This window comes from Coturnix japonica, chromosome 6, assembly GCF_054131305.1.
Source record: "Coturnix japonica strain WE chromosome 6, WE-NBRP24, whole genome shotgun sequence".
In the NCBI taxonomy this organism is placed as follows: domain Eukaryota; kingdom Metazoa; phylum Chordata; class Aves; order Galliformes; family Phasianidae; genus Coturnix; species Coturnix japonica.
This window is the reverse complement of record NC_140668.1, coordinates 30,544,581-30,561,601: the sequence shown is the minus strand read 5'-3', so window position 1 is coordinate 30,561,601 and position 17,021 is coordinate 30,544,581. Positions and strand designations below refer to the sequence as shown.

The window sequence follows — 17,021 nt, the reverse complement described above, 5'->3', positions numbered from 1 at the left end:
CTCCTTGGTTATGTAAGTAGTTCAATTAATTTGAGAATGAGCCGAGAATATTTGACTTAGACTTACACATTTCTTGTGTAAGTATATCCATAGACCCCCCCACTTGCTATGTTCTTGCAGTTCTTAGTATACCATTCTTAAGCAATGACTTTGGCTTTCTCCTGCTGAGGTTACATTCCTTTTTGGAAAATCACTTAAGACTTCATGTGCATTGTGGTTAAGCTGAGAAGCAGATAAATGCATAAGCTAATGTCCCAATCAGCAGCTGCTTTATGACTGTACGCCATTTATCACATTTGTCCATAATGTTTTTCTGTTCATTTTCCGGTATGGAAAGTAGCAAAGAGAGGCCCTCATCCTACATTTGTCCATATGGGCTCCATAGCCTGCGCTGGAATTTTATTATTTCACTAACGTTGCCAAGTGCTATAAACAGCCAAAACATTTTGTGTGTGACATTTTTTCAGAACTTCAGACTTTAGGTGCCTGCTTTTTTGTGTGATTTTTTTCTTATTCACGGCAATTTCTTATATAGTTAATGGTTCAAACCTTGAAATTACAGACCCTACATCTGAGGAATGCAGTGAATTTTTTTCATCTCGAGGAGATAGTAGAGTTTTGCATCTAAGATAGGAATTTTTCTCTTCTGTTACCTTTCTGTATTCCAACGCTTGCTCTGTATCTGTGGCGCGTATGTTAAAGTTAGGAAAACACAGTAACACTTTAAATTAAGGTGATCTTTATGAATATTTTATTATTTGTTCAGCATTCAATAACATGCTTGTAAAAAAACTTGAAAGTATGCATTGAAATAACAGACAAACTATTTGAACAATGCATACATCTTAAAATACTGTTGTAACAGCTTATCACCTTGCTGTGGCAGCATTTTAAGCATTTATTGATGATGCATTTTATAACATGCCTCACAATAAGTTATTAAAGGATGTAGTGGCACCAACTAATCATTTTATAAACATGAATAAACCATTCATATGGGGCACCTAAATTTAAAGTGCTCGTAGCAACTTGCATAAAATGTTTGGAACAGCTGACATGCAGTATTGGTGCTTCTCGTAGTGCCAAAGCGGTGTCACATCTTGGTGCATGTTGACTCCTCTGTGGAGCTGGAGTGTTATTGCTGCCAGAGATAGAGCTGGGGGCTGCAGAAATTCCAAATACAAAATGCTGTAAATCTCTTCCAGAAGAGAATGAGGGAATGTTTGTGCAACATCCTGGAGATTTTGGTGGACACTATTTTTCCATACCTGTTTTTAAAACTACAACACAGCCTGTGTGTAGGAAAATGCTGTTCAGATGCAAGGTACGTGTTTAGCACATTGTCAAGCAATTAAAGATCATGCACGATAATAAAAATTCAGTCTCCAAATACTTAGTCTTTATATGCTAAAGTATTTATACCATTAAAATATAACTTGGAGACACATGGGTAAATATTAAGAAATAAATTAGTATGCAATTACTAAAATCAGTCTAAAAATTAGAAAAATGTCAGGTAATTAAAAATCATGTGAAAAACTGCTGCAATTCTTACTGTTAGCTACGATTTACTGGGAGCATTTAAAGAAACGCTAAAAAAGAAAAAAGGGGAAAAAAAAAGTGATATTTTATTCCCTCCCCCTACAGATATAGATTTTATTTGACCTATTGCTTTTAAAACAGAATGGCTTAAAAAAAGCACTCCTTACATGATGAAACTCAAAGACAAAAGAGAGAATGCAAATCATTTCTATATTACATATATGTTGCTCCATTTGGCAAAATCAAATTAGATCTTTTCATCTCCTTACTGTAGAACAAAAACAGAGCAATATTATGAAATTTTGCAGGGCTTTATTTCTATGTGTCTTTTGTGTCCAGTCTTTTAAACTCAGGTTTTTCTGCCTTTTTTACTGACAAGCCCACAATTTTCAGAAAAGAAAGCTAGCATTAATTAAGACAGTGCCAGCTGTAATTTTCTTGGGAAGTAAATTTCTGCACAACTAAAGGTTACAGAGACCTTTTCACTGTCAAAATTTACTACAGCCTGTGAATGTTAATGTTTCTAATGAAGACATGTTCTCTGTCCCTGAACTTAAAAGTACCCTGAGAAGAAGGCAAAGAGAAAAAAAACTCTATTTGACGAATGTATCTGGAGTCTGTGCATTAATGCAGGGTTATGCCTGCTGGTGCATATTGTAATTATAGTGTTTGGATAGCCTTGTTTTCTAAACAAGGAATATTGCTATAAATTGGCAATTTTGCATGAAGAGTAGGCTTGTAGTAGGTGCCTTATGTTACAAATAAGACAGTGGTATAATAAGCATTTAACCCATTAGACTTAGGGATATTCTCTGCTAAGTCTGGAGAGGAGCTGTAACATAGAATGTGGAATGAAGAGGTACCTTTCAGACTTTATATGCATGCAGCAGCAGAGCACATTCATTATTTGTACTCCTAATGATTATTTCTTTCTTCATTTTAACTGAAATCAGCTGCTTCTAAAGACAAGTAACTGGCTTTGTTTTTCTACTTGTGTGTGGTCATACAGTCATCAGCTACGGATAGCAGTACAGATTTTTTTGTTGTTCTGTGCAATATTTTCCCCCATTTTTTCCTCTCAATATTTACTGCCACGCAAGGTGGCAAATAAAAATAAAACTTCAACATTACTGAAAAAGTGTTTTTCTTTAATTCTTGCTGCCACATATTTTATAGTGTATTTTATTTTTCTGCTCTTTGTAGTTTTTATTCTAAAGCAGAATGATAGAAAGAAAGCAGCTTGTTTTGTGTATGTCATTCTCAAAACAAAACCTGCTGCTGTGTGAAATTACCCCTGATTGTCCATGCAGCCTCCTGGTCAATATGAGTAGAAAAACATTAACCTGATTGTGTTGGTTAAAAACAGTGAAAGCAAAGGCAGGATTTTGCAGCATCTTAGTAATAGATCCTAATGATATGCAGGTCGTAACCATTTCTACTGTGGAGTTGTTTTTAAAAGCGGTATGTTAGATTGCAAACTGAGTATTTTCTTGGCATCAGGTAGATTTCCTCTCTTTCATCTCCTCTCCACAAATTCCAAAACCTCCCCTCAGGACTTAAAGAGCCTGGGTTTTTGACACAAAGCTTTATGGCTAGAAATGAGCTGGCCTCTATTTCTTAGGAGAAGGCTGTAAGTATCACAAGATTGCAAGTGGCTATAGCAATTCTATCCGAAGAGCAATGGAACGTCAGATGTGTTTGTGTCAGGCTCTGTGGCAGTGGCAGAGCCTCCAAGTTGGTTGTGGAATGTTTTTGCCATGCTGTTGATTTATGTATCAGCTGTGTTGATGAGGGTTGGCTTCTCATTCTGCCCATCAGCATTAGGGAATAGGATGGAGCACTGGGACAAAAACGTGGAAAATCAATGTCTTTGTAAATATCTATATGGACACTAGGATAATCTATTAAAAGCCATGACTATCCTATACCAATAGAGATATCAGATCTCATTACCCATCCAATCCCTTTTTGCAACATGTAAATTGGACTTCATTTTGACTCTCAGTCCAACACATGCACATTACTGCTGAACACCCCTTCAAGATATCTCAAAAGCATAAATTTCATGTCTTCATCAGTTTAATCTGCTACATGGTCAGTAGTTCAGAATAATTATTTAGGATCTGTTGGCTATTAAGTCAATATGCTAGCTACTGTAAGTCTAAATGGCAACTTGGTATGGCATAGTTAATAACCTGACACTTCACTGCAGAATGGGGCAAAAACATCACAATACAAGTAGGCTGCTAACTGTAGGCAACAGTTGCTGTGAAGAATTACTATGAAAATAATCTTTTTATGAGAAAAAGGTGTGGATTTTCAGCATAAAATGTTGTGCTTGTGTATAATTTGTGTTTGCAAGGATTCTCTCGGGATATTTGAATTTTTATTTAGGGATTGCACATAGATTTGCACAAATTTTAGTTACACTAAGGCAAATTACTGAAGGTCTCATTATTTCTTTTTAAAGACAACCTGTTTCAACTTGATTTAAACCTGTTTCTAATTGACTTGATCTAAGCCCAAGTAGTCCCTCTCAGGTAATATCTATTTCCTTTTTGATTTCTTTTCAGATCTGACCTTCAGCTAAAGCAGCATGACCTGTTATGAAGTTATGACCATCAAGTTCTTATTGTGAATAAACATAGGTAAGCAAAATACAGAAGTGAGTGTTGTCATATGAAAACCGTGTCTGGAAACGTGAGCTGAAGGAAGCACCATCCAACCATATTGCTAAGCTTATGGATCCCTTACATGCTCTGAGTCCCATGTCCTTTAAACAACTGGGTCTTGACAGATTTTGAAGGAATATATGTTAGAACTCAGAAAGAAATGTCACTAGAACTTAGTAAGAAATAAGAGAACATTATTTTAAAATATTTTAGTTTTCTGTGTTTTACTGTAATATACAACAATATTTAGGCCTTGTTATTCATTCTCAAGTAGAAAAGACTTACAGTGTCATCGTCTTCTATTCAATTATTCATACTAATATGTTATTTGAAAAAAAAAAAATAACTTAATCTGCTAATTAAGGCAGTATACCCCAAATCTTTCTCTGCTGAGATCTTTTGGTGAGCAAAGAGAAATGTTTTACTGTGATGTGGGTAGAGACAGACAAGGATCTGAATGTGTATGTGTGTGTGTGTGTGAATTCTGCCTTTTTCTCTCTCTTTCTCTGGTATTTGTTAGATATCTTGCAGAGGAACAAAATATTTTACTTGAATTAATTTCAGTTTCTTAAGGAAGTTATCACCTTAATAACAGAAAATTTGTTCTAAGAAAATCTCCTGCTGTCTGTTCTCTCAGATGTCCTCAAAAATACAAAGGGGAAATCAAGAGAAGTGAAAAAAAAAGAAAGAAAGAAAGAAATAGGAGCCATCAGTATTGGTTTATATTCTAGGCTTTGTCTCATCACCTGAGTTGCCAAATGGCACAAATGACTGTTTAAATAATAATAATAATAATAATTTTGGTTTCTTTGAAGCTTCAGAACCAGCAGTAAGTGGATACAAGACAGACAGGAAAGCTGTTAAGGTCAAGACCAACTGAATAAGCACAAAATTTCTGAAATATGAACAAAGGGTATAGAATGACAGTGGAAAAGAGAATTCCTTTGGGCACATGGAAAGGGCACCATGGAGAAGTGAAAGGAGAAAACAATCAAAACATTTTGAAGTAAACTGAAATTTAGTCATCCACTTTTGAGTAGTAATTCTGTTTGGTTCCTTCGTAGTTCACCCTTCAGCTACTGAGTCCTCTCATTCCTTTCTTTGTTGTTGCATATTTACTACAGGGTGAGCAGCAGAAATTTCTTTCTTTCATATAGTTCTTTAGCAAACAGTGCAGATAACCTCACTGCAGTACTAGCCTCGAAAGAATGCAATGTCAGAAAAAATATAAAAGCATAATTCTCTTGGTGATCTTCATTAATTTGTACTTAGAGAGGGAGGCACATCACAGAAGCACTGGCTGAAGCTAGATGAAAAAGGGATGCACAGATATAAGTGTGCACTCCTTTGTGACTCAGGTTGAGTATTTTACATGTGATTCATAAGAAAAAATATGCGTATTAATATTCACCTAATTTAAAATGGAAATCTAACAATTGAATCAGGATAGTGCTTAGTTCCAATACAGACACTAATAAAACAAATTTGCTTCATTCAATAACATGACACAGTTAGTCTCCACAAATGACATTTGAGTATTGATCAGTGTTCTGCACAGGAGCTTGATATGCTTTTTGCAAGATTCCTGGCATATGTAGCTTATTAGAAAAGATTTTCTGAGTAGCATGAATAAATTCCAAATAGGTTTGTGAATCATGTCCTTGGATTACTGGAACCAAGAAAGAAGCCACTAGATTGGTTGTTCACTAGCAGTAAGAGCCTCTCTTGCCTCAGATTGCCAGAGTTCAAGTTAGTCCAGGTTGAAAAGCTGGCATCCTGCCTCATGAGCCAGCGTGGCTCTTAAGAGATGTAGTTTATACAATGGGTTAAGCTGTCTGTTTATAAGAAAGTACCTCTTATTAAAGTTTTCTGAGTCCTCGTATTGGTTAGGAGAGTCATTTTCAGAATAACAAATATGATGGAATTTCCCATTAAATTTTTTATGAACTTATTAGAGGACCATTCAGTAAAGATTAAGTAAATTTTCATTAAAACTTTGCTGGAATCTTTCGTCTAACAGAACAGACAGGCAGAAATGTAACATCCCTTGAGTGACCATAGTTTCCTAAAGCAATCTGAGGTTCCTCTTGGTAAGGTGGACATCTGCTTCTCAAATAATGTATTAAAATTCTTAGAGAAATCATACCTCCTGCCCCTTGAGAATTAAATCTGAATTGGCAGTTGATAGTGAGCTGTGACATAGAACTCATTCTCCATGAAGAGCAGTTGCAAAGAGAAGAACCTGTCACTGAGCACACACAGAGGGAGAAAGTGCATATCTCCACTTGCATCTACAAATGCAAGTGGAGATATGCACTTTACAGAGGTTATCAGGTCCTTCTTTAGTGTGACAGAAAGCATGTATCATACCTTTGTACATGCAGGTCCAGATTTTGAAAGCACTGTTACCTGTGCTTCACATAGATTTTTCTTTTACTACTGAAGTCTGTTTTCTTGCAAGTGGATGTCATAAAGAACAGTTGTTTTTTTCTTCTTTTTCCAAATTCTCTGCCTTTTCCAAACAGTTTCAATATGGTTACATGTAGAAGCATTTTTGAGTACGGTATCTTGGTCATGGTTATTAGAATTTTCGTTTTGTTCTGCACTAGGTTTTTAAATATGCACTATAGCTCTATTTTTTATTTCATCTTGTGAAGCATCCATTGTCATTTGACACTTGTACTTATTTGGTTAATTGCAGCACTCAGTATTTTCCCTAATTAGCTCAGTGTTCAGTTAAAAATACTGAAAATTCAGTGACAAGAGCACAGAGTTTATATCCTTTCTTAACACTTTCTTTTATACTAACTCCATTTTGAATGTGGTAGTCTTGGGGAATCCCAGGGTTTTAGTAATAATAGCCTTTGCCTGGTAGGATTCCCAATTCGGAAACTCAAATGACACAATGAGAGTTAAATACAATGAAAACAGAGAAAAAAAATATTGAGAAAAATTTTGATTGTCTGGGACATAATAAATGGAGCTGATGGCACGATACCACAGTACAGTTACTTACAAACTGAGCTCTAGTGCCAGTAACTATGAATCGAGTAACGGAAGGAGAGCTTTTGAAAGACTTGAGGTTAATTTTAGGGAAAGTGGATTATAAGTGAACTCAGAATTACTTCCTGCAACAACGAACTAATCTAGAAATGACATTAGTGGTCAGTGCTGCAAGTTAAAACCCTGTACATGATGTGATAGGTGTGCTGAAGAATTTTTTCTGGGTGGGTGTCAGGTGCTGGAACAAATTTGCTGTTTGCAAAATTCTTGTACATTTAATCAGAGAGGACTGAAGTCTGCTCACAGAGGAAATAATCAATCTCCAGTTCTGTGCAATTCTGCCCTCTAATTGGGATAGTTTTTGTCATTTGAGTCTGTCTGCAGCATAAAAATATTGAATACTATGTGAATTTCCATTACTCAAATCTCAAGAATAATTGAAGGGATGGAAAGTGATACTTGAGAGGGATTAAGCTCCATCTTTTTTGTAGTGGATGCTGAAGGCATCAAACAAAGCGAGTGAAAAAGAAGTGAGGAGCTAAACAGTGTAGTAGCCTTAGTCTGCAGTTGACCTGTGGAGCTTTTTGTTAGAGGTTCGTGTGAGAGCTGGAAGTTTGTGGGGGCTCAAGGCGAAGCTAGAGGAACATGTGGAAGAGAAATCTGTTGAGAGTTACAAAGAAGCATAACCACATCTGGCTTACAGTGTCCTCTAAGCTGAAAATGACAGAGTTTGGAAGAGTAGTACAGGAAAATACCATATCTGTTTGTCCAGTTCTTAAACTTTAGGCATCTGCCTATTATGGCTTTTGGATCAGAGCTAGATTAACCTTAGATCTGGCTCAGTCAGGGAGTTCTCGGGAATGCAGTACTGATGGTGATCCCTTCAATTACAATCAGTGGTTTAATACTTCCCAGTTCAAAGGAATGGGCCAAAGCTTGGGAAACAGGCTTGCAGAATGCTATCGCTATCTTCTTCAGGCTGCCCTGCCTAATCTGCATCTTTAACAAAATGTTTTATTTTGTCCTGTTGTGAAATGTAATTGGTTGTTCTAGCCCAGAAGCCACAGATTAAACTTTAGAGGAAAAAAGAGACTTGCCTGTCCTCACTGGACTCATCCCAAGGCTTTTTTGTGTTATCACTGGGAAAGGCATTTTAGAAATGCCAACATTGAGTGAGGGAGAGGGAGCTGCACTCATTTCTGGATATTATTTATTAGGGTTTTTTTTTGTTTGTTTTTTGTTGTTTTTTTTTTTTTTCTTAACTGACCTATGAGAAATGTTTGTTTAAACTATTTACTGTAAATTATATTGTTAGTGTTCTAGAACAAATGGTCAGTTAATAGTCATTTTGCTGGCAATAATAAAAAGGCTGGGCCCCACACCTGTTTAGCTGTAGCCAACAAACAAAACAATCTTTCAAGTAGAGTGAAAACAAACCAAATGCCCTTGAATTTTCAAAGAAAATATAACTTCTCCATGTAGCCGTAGGACAACATAGTCTGTTTGCTGGGAAGCATACTTAGTAGCTAGCTACAAATCTCTTTGCTATGAGTCTGAACGATTGTCATACATTTTCTTCTCTTTGTCTCACTTGATAGTATCTATAGTACCATTCAGAGATAGAAAATTTGTGTCTGTCACTGTACCTGTCAGAAAGGAGCAATACCCTCCGGCAGAACAGACTGCTTTATGGAGTTTTATTAGGATAATGAATGAAAGCCCAGTAGCGTGCCCTGTAACACTTCTAAACTTTGGATTTTAAAAGGAATCATTATTAACAATGAAAAACAACTAGCAGCTTGGTTTATGTACACTTTGTTAAAAGCTCCACATATTTCTAAGAAGAGATTAATCTACAACAATTTGTCATCAGAGTGAATGTAATATAATCCATACAAATGCGGAATGTTCTGCAGGAAATTTGTAAACATAATGCAATCATGTGTTTGCATTTGTAACTCCTGAGTAGCAAGCAGCAGCTGTATAAACTTTTACTCTTTCACAGAAGAAATGCACTGTGTGACTACAGCTGTGTATTGTTAATTGCATGTGATGCTTTCCTTGGCCACCATATATACTAATAACAGAAACGTGCACCAGTTGCTGTCCCTCTGTCTCTCTGTCTCTTTTTTCTTCCTCTTCACTTTACTCCCTAAAGGTCCATAACATTTTATAAAAGGCCCTGGTTACCTTGCAGCATATCCTTTTTACGCGCTAAGCACAAACACATTCAATAAACTGTGCAGGAAATGTTTCTCATTTACTGCTTCCAGTAAAAGAAAAACTAAATAGCAAAGAGCACTGTATGTGTTTTCAAGGTTTTGAGATAATTTGTTTAATAAAAATTCACTTTTCTAATGTTTTACGGGCCCTGCATGTCCATGCCAACAACAGACATGATCCAAGTCTGTTGCAATCAGGGGGAAACTCCTGCTGCCTTCACTGATTCCGGCCCAGTGGCTCTTCTGGGTCTTTTTATTTATGCAATGCTAATTTCTTAGCTCTCTGCCAAAGAAGACACAGCACATTATCTTCCAAACAGTGCTGGAATATTGTTGGAAAGAATACATTCAGAAACTCAGATTGTTGTTTCTTTGGTTTGTTCCATATTAAGTGTATGAGATTATTACTCTTTACTACAGAACCAGTAGCACACTTGATGTTTTACCTTCTCATTCAGCAGAAATAGGATGTCTTTCTTCGATGTGGAAGGGCACTCCAGGAAGCTGATGAATCAGTTGGTGGGTCACTTGGGTTCACAGGTGAAATGTCATGAGAATTTCAGAAACTGATCTGGAATTGATAGGGACTGATTCTCTGTGAGAACATGTGATAGTCATGATGATACTGACTCCAAAAAATTAATTTGCAATTGATTTTAACACCACGTATGTCTACTTGTCTGTTTGCAGATTTGCAATATATAAGTGCAACTTATTTTGTCACAGCATATTATCTCACTTATTTGGTTATTTATGTCTTAGCAAAGAGTATTCATTTACAGCAATTCTGTTTATGGTTTACCCTGGAACTGTTCAGGTTTTCTGTTCTCCACAGAGCTGAACTAGTTTCCCATTATCCTGCAGCATGTGAACAATCAGCACAGACTACATATTTAAGTAGCTCTAATTAAAATTATTTGTTGGTACAAGTTGCCACATTTTAATCAAACACCAAAAGATCTCTTTTTTCTTAGAAATTTGCTAAGTATTGTTGTTGAGTAAATTAACTTCCCAAACCTTTCTAACCATCTTTGCTGTTATTATTTATTTTTTTCTACTGAGAGGCCAGGATTCTGCATGGTATCTTCCACGTATCTCTGCATATATCACAAAAGCATCACCCTGCTCCAGACAAATATCTAAGAGTAAATGTCTAAGGAATTTTGTGTGTTTGCCTCCTTTACAACTCACTTCTAAGTTTTACTTCCACCTTCTTTCCCTTGTCGTCTTAGACCACTTGGCCCTGTAGAAGAAAAATGCTAATACTTTAATGACGCTGATTCAAAAGCTATTTGTCAGGAAGAAATCAGTTTACAGTGGCAAAAAGGAGGAAGTTTACAGATTGCCGGACTACTGTTCTGCCAGAGTCTTACTCATATTGTATGTGATGACTAATTCCAGGCCCTAAGTACTGGTGAGTGTCTATATCCTATCTCAGAACAGAATTGCTCTCTTCTGGGAGATCACTTTCTGAAATTTCTAACCCCTACATTTATGAAAACTAGAGTCTTGCTTATATTTTGAAGGCAATGTAACCTTGTTGAGCTGACCCAGAAATCTTGTACAAATGCTGCTCTGAAAGTAATGCTTCTTACTTTATTATGTTGGCCCTTGATGCCAGAGGTGGGTGTTGGTGGTATGGCTGTAGAGGCTGAACCATCCCACCATTATTCTGTTATGTGTTTTTACCATGAGACAGATGGCAGAAAAAGGCAGTTGGACATGGGAGCGTGGATGAAGCAAAAGTGTGTAACTGAATTCCTTTATGCAGAAAAAATGGCACCCATTGACATTCACTGATGCTTGCTGAACTTTTATGGAGCCCGAGAAGTGGATGTAAGCACAGTAAGGCAGTAGGTGGTGTGTTTCAACAATAGCTACAGCCACAGTTCATCACCTCCACTGGTACAAATTGTTACAAGTGCAGTATGCAGGCTCTTGTTCATTGCTGGCAACAATGAATAGCTAAAGACTATGTTGAAAAATAGTAATTTGTAGCTGAGAACTTGCTCTATCAAACAATGTTATTGTGCTCTTTGTATCTGTCATAGTTCTCATGGAAATAAATGGGAAAACATTACTTCTGGAGAGGCCTATGTATAGTAGTAACTTTATTGGATGGCTGCAGAATGTGTAAGGGTAGCAGATGCAGTATTCTCACTGAATACAGTCTCTGTATACTGCCCAAAGAAATGAGAGAGTGGAGTGTCTTGTTATTCCTGCTGATAATTGATCTGTTTGAAAGAAATTACAGCTGAGCTTGGGATGGTTTGAGTGAAGTTTCTTGGAGGAGGGCTGGAGAGAGGAAGGCCACTGAGTGCTCAGAGATTTTCCTGGTGCTCTCTGTATAGCTTTCAGGTATAATACAGTTGTAGCTTAAATTCACAAAACTAACACCAGTCCCTTTCAGAAGTTATAAATAGCGCAGAAGGAATGCACTAATAGCCAATGCACGTTGAGCAAAGAGTACACAATGCAAAGCCTAGTCCACAGAAGAAAATAAATAGAAGACAGATCTCCCAAGACATTTTCCGGTTAGTCCAGGCTTGCCAAGTCTACTCACAGTTAGGGCCAAATAATGCTTCTCCATCCTCCAAGTCTGTCTTCTCCATCTGAGAATTTTTATATACTTGAGCTTGTCTTCCTTTCTTTCTTTATTTCTTTCTTTCTTTCTTTTTTTTTTTTTTTTTTTGTGTGTGTGTGTGATTTTTTTTATTAATCGAGCCTTGTTTCTGTGCTTCATATCAGCAGATTCTATTTTCCTTTCTGTTCTTGCCAGAATTCTCACCAATTCCTTCCATAAATGTTACCTGAGCTACTTTTATTGTTCTCTCTGAACTTTCATTTCTACTGCCCATATATGAAACCTATTTGAAAAATTCCTTTCTGCAGTTTGATCATTCTCTTCATATATGTTGGAATCTTCCTAATTTCTTACCTTGCTGGGCCCCAGATTTGAAACTCACATTGCACTGAGAGTTGCTCCAGCCTTCATCTCTGCTCAGCTGCACCCTTGCTCACGCTCTTTGTTCCTCTGGTTCTCTTTATTGCACTGAACCTCCTTTTACATAGTCAAACTTTATTTTTAAAGCTTCCCTTGTGAACCTGGTGAAGGATTCTAGATTCATTGCACATGGCCTCTCAGCTCCCCCTTTCCAGATGCTGAGCTACCTCAACTTGTCTGCACATGGTCTAGTAAATTTCTGCTGAGTGGAAATCATGCCATCTTTTGTTTGTCTCTAAAGAGCAATGTCTTCTTTCAGTATGGCCTTCTCTCTTCTCTCCAACACCTGGTCAGTAGAAGCTATATCAACTAGCTTTCTAAGGAATTAGGCTTTTGCATAAGTGGGAATTTCTGGGCAGTTTGAAACCAGTAATGTAACTTCAGGAATTTCAATTTCCTCTCAAGCAGCTGATGTAAATTTTTGCAGACCCTGAATGTGTTAAAAGTAATGTCAAGTGCAGAAATGATGCCTGTTTTGGACCAAACTCGACGAGGTATGTAAGTGTTTTAAACTTGCTCTTGCCTGTTTTCCTGATCCTTCATCAACTCCTTCACACTCCAAGCAGAGAGCTAATAGTATAATAGATGAACCAAGCCAGCAATACCTTGGGAAGCCTGTTTCAAGAATTAGGTAAATTGGACATCCTCCACAAAGCTCTACTGAGCAGGTCTGGAAGGCACAAGTTGTAAGTCTGTCTCAAGTGTCCTTAAGTCTAGATTCATTGCCTGTGACTCCTCAGCACTCCCTTTCCAGATGCTAAGTCCCCTCAGCCCCTCTGTCTGCACGGTTCCTAGCAATGTCCTTGTAAAGCTATACTGAGTCCAACATGCCTTGACCTCTGGCTAAACTTGAGGCTGCAGTGAGTCAAAACAGACCAAAGTTATCTTTCTGAGCAGCATTGCAGCAAGTGTATACCTAGGCTGCATTAAGTATTATTTAATGACAAAAACTTCTGCATTAGATGTCAAATATTTTAAAATAATAGCGTCTTCTCTTTTTATATTCCAGAAACAACTAATGTAAAAGCACTGAAACTTCAGCTTCTAAATATCTAAGATGTCTTTACAAAGTCCGTTCATAAAACAGAATATTTGAAATGAAAAACCATATATTCCATTATGGATAAATAATGTATCCAAGTAGAGTTTTTTCTGACAGACGTTTTCAACAGACACTTTTTCATGCTAGCTTCATCTTTTAATTCATACTCTCTTATTCTTTCTGCTTGAAAGACGTACAGCTTGTGGGTCAGATCTTCAGGCAAACAGCTACTAAATATGTCAACAATTTCATGTCTAACCTGCAAGCAAAGTTATTTTGGATACATATTGTTTCTTGTTTTTATTCAAGTTCATTGAAATTACACAGATGTGGTACCTGTTCTACATGCACATCTGACATCATATCCTTGTGCTCACAGAAAATTTGGTTCTAGGTGAAAATCAAAACTGTTTCTTTTAAAGGTATTTTTTTCTGTGCTATTTTCCTTCCACAGAAAAGAAACTTTTATTCTGTGTTTTCTTTTTGTTGTCCACAGACTTAAGAAAAAAGAAGAAAAAGATGTGTTTTGCTTGAAGTGATGGTGCCTCCAAATGCCCCCATGAAGTCTGTTTTCCAGCTTATAGCATCAGATATGGAGAAACTGAAGCAGCTCCAGGAACTGTTGAATGGCAAAAGGTATGGTTGAGAGAATCCTCTGTGTCAGTGTGTGAGAGCTCATGCTAATGGTTTGCAAGACAAATGCTGGATCTGAAGGGAATCGCTACCTACAGCCAAATAGGAGAAAAGAGAAAGCTATATCTGCCCCAGTTTACATGTATGAGAACTGACTATGTAAGCACCTGCTTGAGATACCCCTCAAATGCAATGGAAAAGTTTTTATGTTTGCGTACATTTTTCTTTAGAATACAATATGTCTGCGTACATCTTAACAACCATTTAGGCCAGCACAGATCATTAATGTTTCATACCTCTTCTCTGTCACAACGGTGAAATTGAATTTGATTGCAGTGAAGAGTAGCTCAACTATTCAGATGCACAGCTATGCTTTTTACTCTCCATCCCTTGAATCTCCATGGAAGTTCTTTTGGTAATGCTACAGTAACTTGTTTTCCTGCATGCTCTGATAAATCTTGTTTCGGACTTTCTGGGCCACCATCTCTAAATTAGTCAATTGTATCAGAAGATAGTCAATATCCTGGGGTTCTCTGCCTGGAAAGAGCTGGGGGATGCATGACAGGGAGTCCATCACCACCTTACCAGTGACCACAGGCTGCTGCATCCTCTAGGCTTAAACTTTGGTTCTTACAAGCAAGGCAGAGTGGAGCTATTGCCCTGTCTTACTCGGCTCCTTAGAGAACAGTTTTTTAGGAAGCTATCAGAGTTCTGGAGGAGGTGAGAAGTGGGAAATAACCACTTTTAAGTTGTATGTTGAATAGGAAGCTCTTCCCTTTCCTTACTGCACTGAAGTTATTGACAAAACACCCTTCCCCTTCGTTGTCTCTTCTCCATACTCCTGTCAATCGATAAGGCTCTTTAACAGGAAGCCGCCTACTCGCAGTCACACAGCATGCTTCTAGATGGGTTTGATGTCAGGTAATCATTGCTGTACATAGTAATAAATGATGTGTTTACATAACAGGATTCCCTTGGCCTTTGATATACCCAGACATGTCATCAAAATGGTGCTGTGACATCTTGTACAACAGAAACAATAGGAAAGTGCAGAACTATGCAAACCGAGCAAAAGCAAGCAGAAGCCACATGTACACTGCAGTGCAATTATGTTATTTGCCCTCAGGGCAGGAATCACAGTTGAAGTGAGTTAATATCAGTACCCTTATGAAGTCCCTTGGGACTAATTCTGTGATGGACATGGCACTTATTTGAGAAATCACTGAAAATCACTCTCATTGTACCTGTTATTAAGGATAAGGAGGCTGAATGGTAGTTCCATTTAAATTTTGGGAACAAATTGCATTAAGTTGCTTAATATGGTTTGCCTTCTGTAGGGCTGCCTCAAGCTGCTGATTTAATTTGCCCTTTCCTTTTCCACGTGGGTTTACTCCTCTGTCATATGATTTACCAGTGTCCCTTAGACTTTTTTTCCTCCCTTAATTGTTACTGTGGCCTTCCACTAGATGAGGAGGGGAGGTGTACAGGCTGCCTATCCACCTATGCTGATGGAGAGAGGTGAATTTTCATTTCTCACTTTTTCTGAGGCATCAAAGATGTTACAGTTTTTTTTATTAATCCTGTTAGGACATCTACACTGGGAACTGTGTGCTAACGTAACCAGTGTGCATTCAAGGTTAATGTTCTGTAGACACAACACTCATTTACACCAAAAATAATACTTTTACAATATAGAGATACCGCATCCCTCACCTACTGCTCTGCTGAGTCCCATTTCCCAGCTGAGGGCCTTTGACTTTTCCTCTGCTCAGAGGGCTCTGTTTCAGAGGTTGCCTTACTCAGATCTTGTTCTGATTGCAAGAGCCCATTGCGGTTGTCAGACAGTTGTTAGAGACCTTGTTTGACTCCTTCACCTGAAGCTTAATGGACTTAATTATGCTTTCTGTGCATTTCATAGCAGTCTTTGGGACCCTGCTTTCCTCAAGGCAATCAGCTGATGTACCAGTGTACCTTCTGATTATGTTTTACAGAATTCAAATCAATCAGATGTTCTTCTCATCATAGATGGCAATAAGATTTGCTCCCACAACAGAATTGTTATCCTGCTTTGGCAAAACAAAAGTAGATGCGAGTTCGTGAAATACTGAGTTTGTGTATGCCAGGAGCAGCAGATGCAAGTGCTGAGTATTTTATAACAGTTTTATTTCTTTTTAGAGCATATGGCCAATGATGTGGAAATCAGGATGCTAAAAGCCTGATTCCTGAGCTCCGACTAAAAATTTTGGGAAAGGTAGATTAATCGTATCAACCACAGTGACCCACTGAATTGTCTGTATGATCTTCACTCTAAAATCTCTCAATCCATAACAACTTCCAAGGTTTCCCTTCTGTGCACAGACAACAATCAAATTTTTTTTTAATTATTAACCATGCGTTGTATGAACTATCTCTTTAGCACTGTATCTCTAACCCATGGTGAAAGGTTGTTTTGTGTCCAGAACCTCTTTTTTGTCTAACAAGACTACACACTGAGCCTGCTGTCTGTCTCGTGCTTTCTTTTTTATTCACCCTGTGCTCCTACAAACCTTGGGTTTTGAAAGTACTTTTTGGCATACTGTGTAGCATGCTGCTGTGATGAAAATCAAAACCATAAAAAAAGAAAAAGAAAAAAGAAACCAGCATCTTTAAAGCCATGCACTTCACAGAACAGAGAATTTTTTCAGAGCAATTGGCTCCATGTGAATAAGCCCACAAGTTTTAATTCTTCATGTTGTCTAAGGTAATACCACTTAAAGTCAAGAAAAATATCTTAAACTACACACACACAAAACATTGTGGATCAATCTCTTCTTCCTCCTTTTTTTAGAAAAAAATATATTTGGAGTATTGTTCATATGCTTCAAAATACCTGAATGAAGTTTAGCACTAGATTTCCTTTTGGA

General features: G+C 37.5%; 1 protein-coding gene across 2 annotated transcripts in view; it reads left to right on the top strand.

Moving 5' to 3' along the window:
• The window catches only part of TSHZ3 (teashirt zinc finger homeobox 3), a 214,436-nt gene that overhangs the window by 84,489 nt on the left and 112,926 nt on the right, over window positions 1-17,021 (top strand). The window contains exons 22-24 of one of the 2 annotated variants that reach the window (XR_014947527.1): window positions 4,116-4,190; window positions 10,672-10,853; window positions 13,982-14,121. The gene's annotated coding sequence lies outside the window, so the exon portion shown is untranslated. Of the gene's footprint in view, window positions 1-4,115; window positions 4,191-10,671; window positions 10,854-11,138; window positions 11,295-13,981; window positions 14,122-17,021 lie in introns of those variants that run through there. The other variant, XR_014947528.1, reaches the window with a different exon arrangement.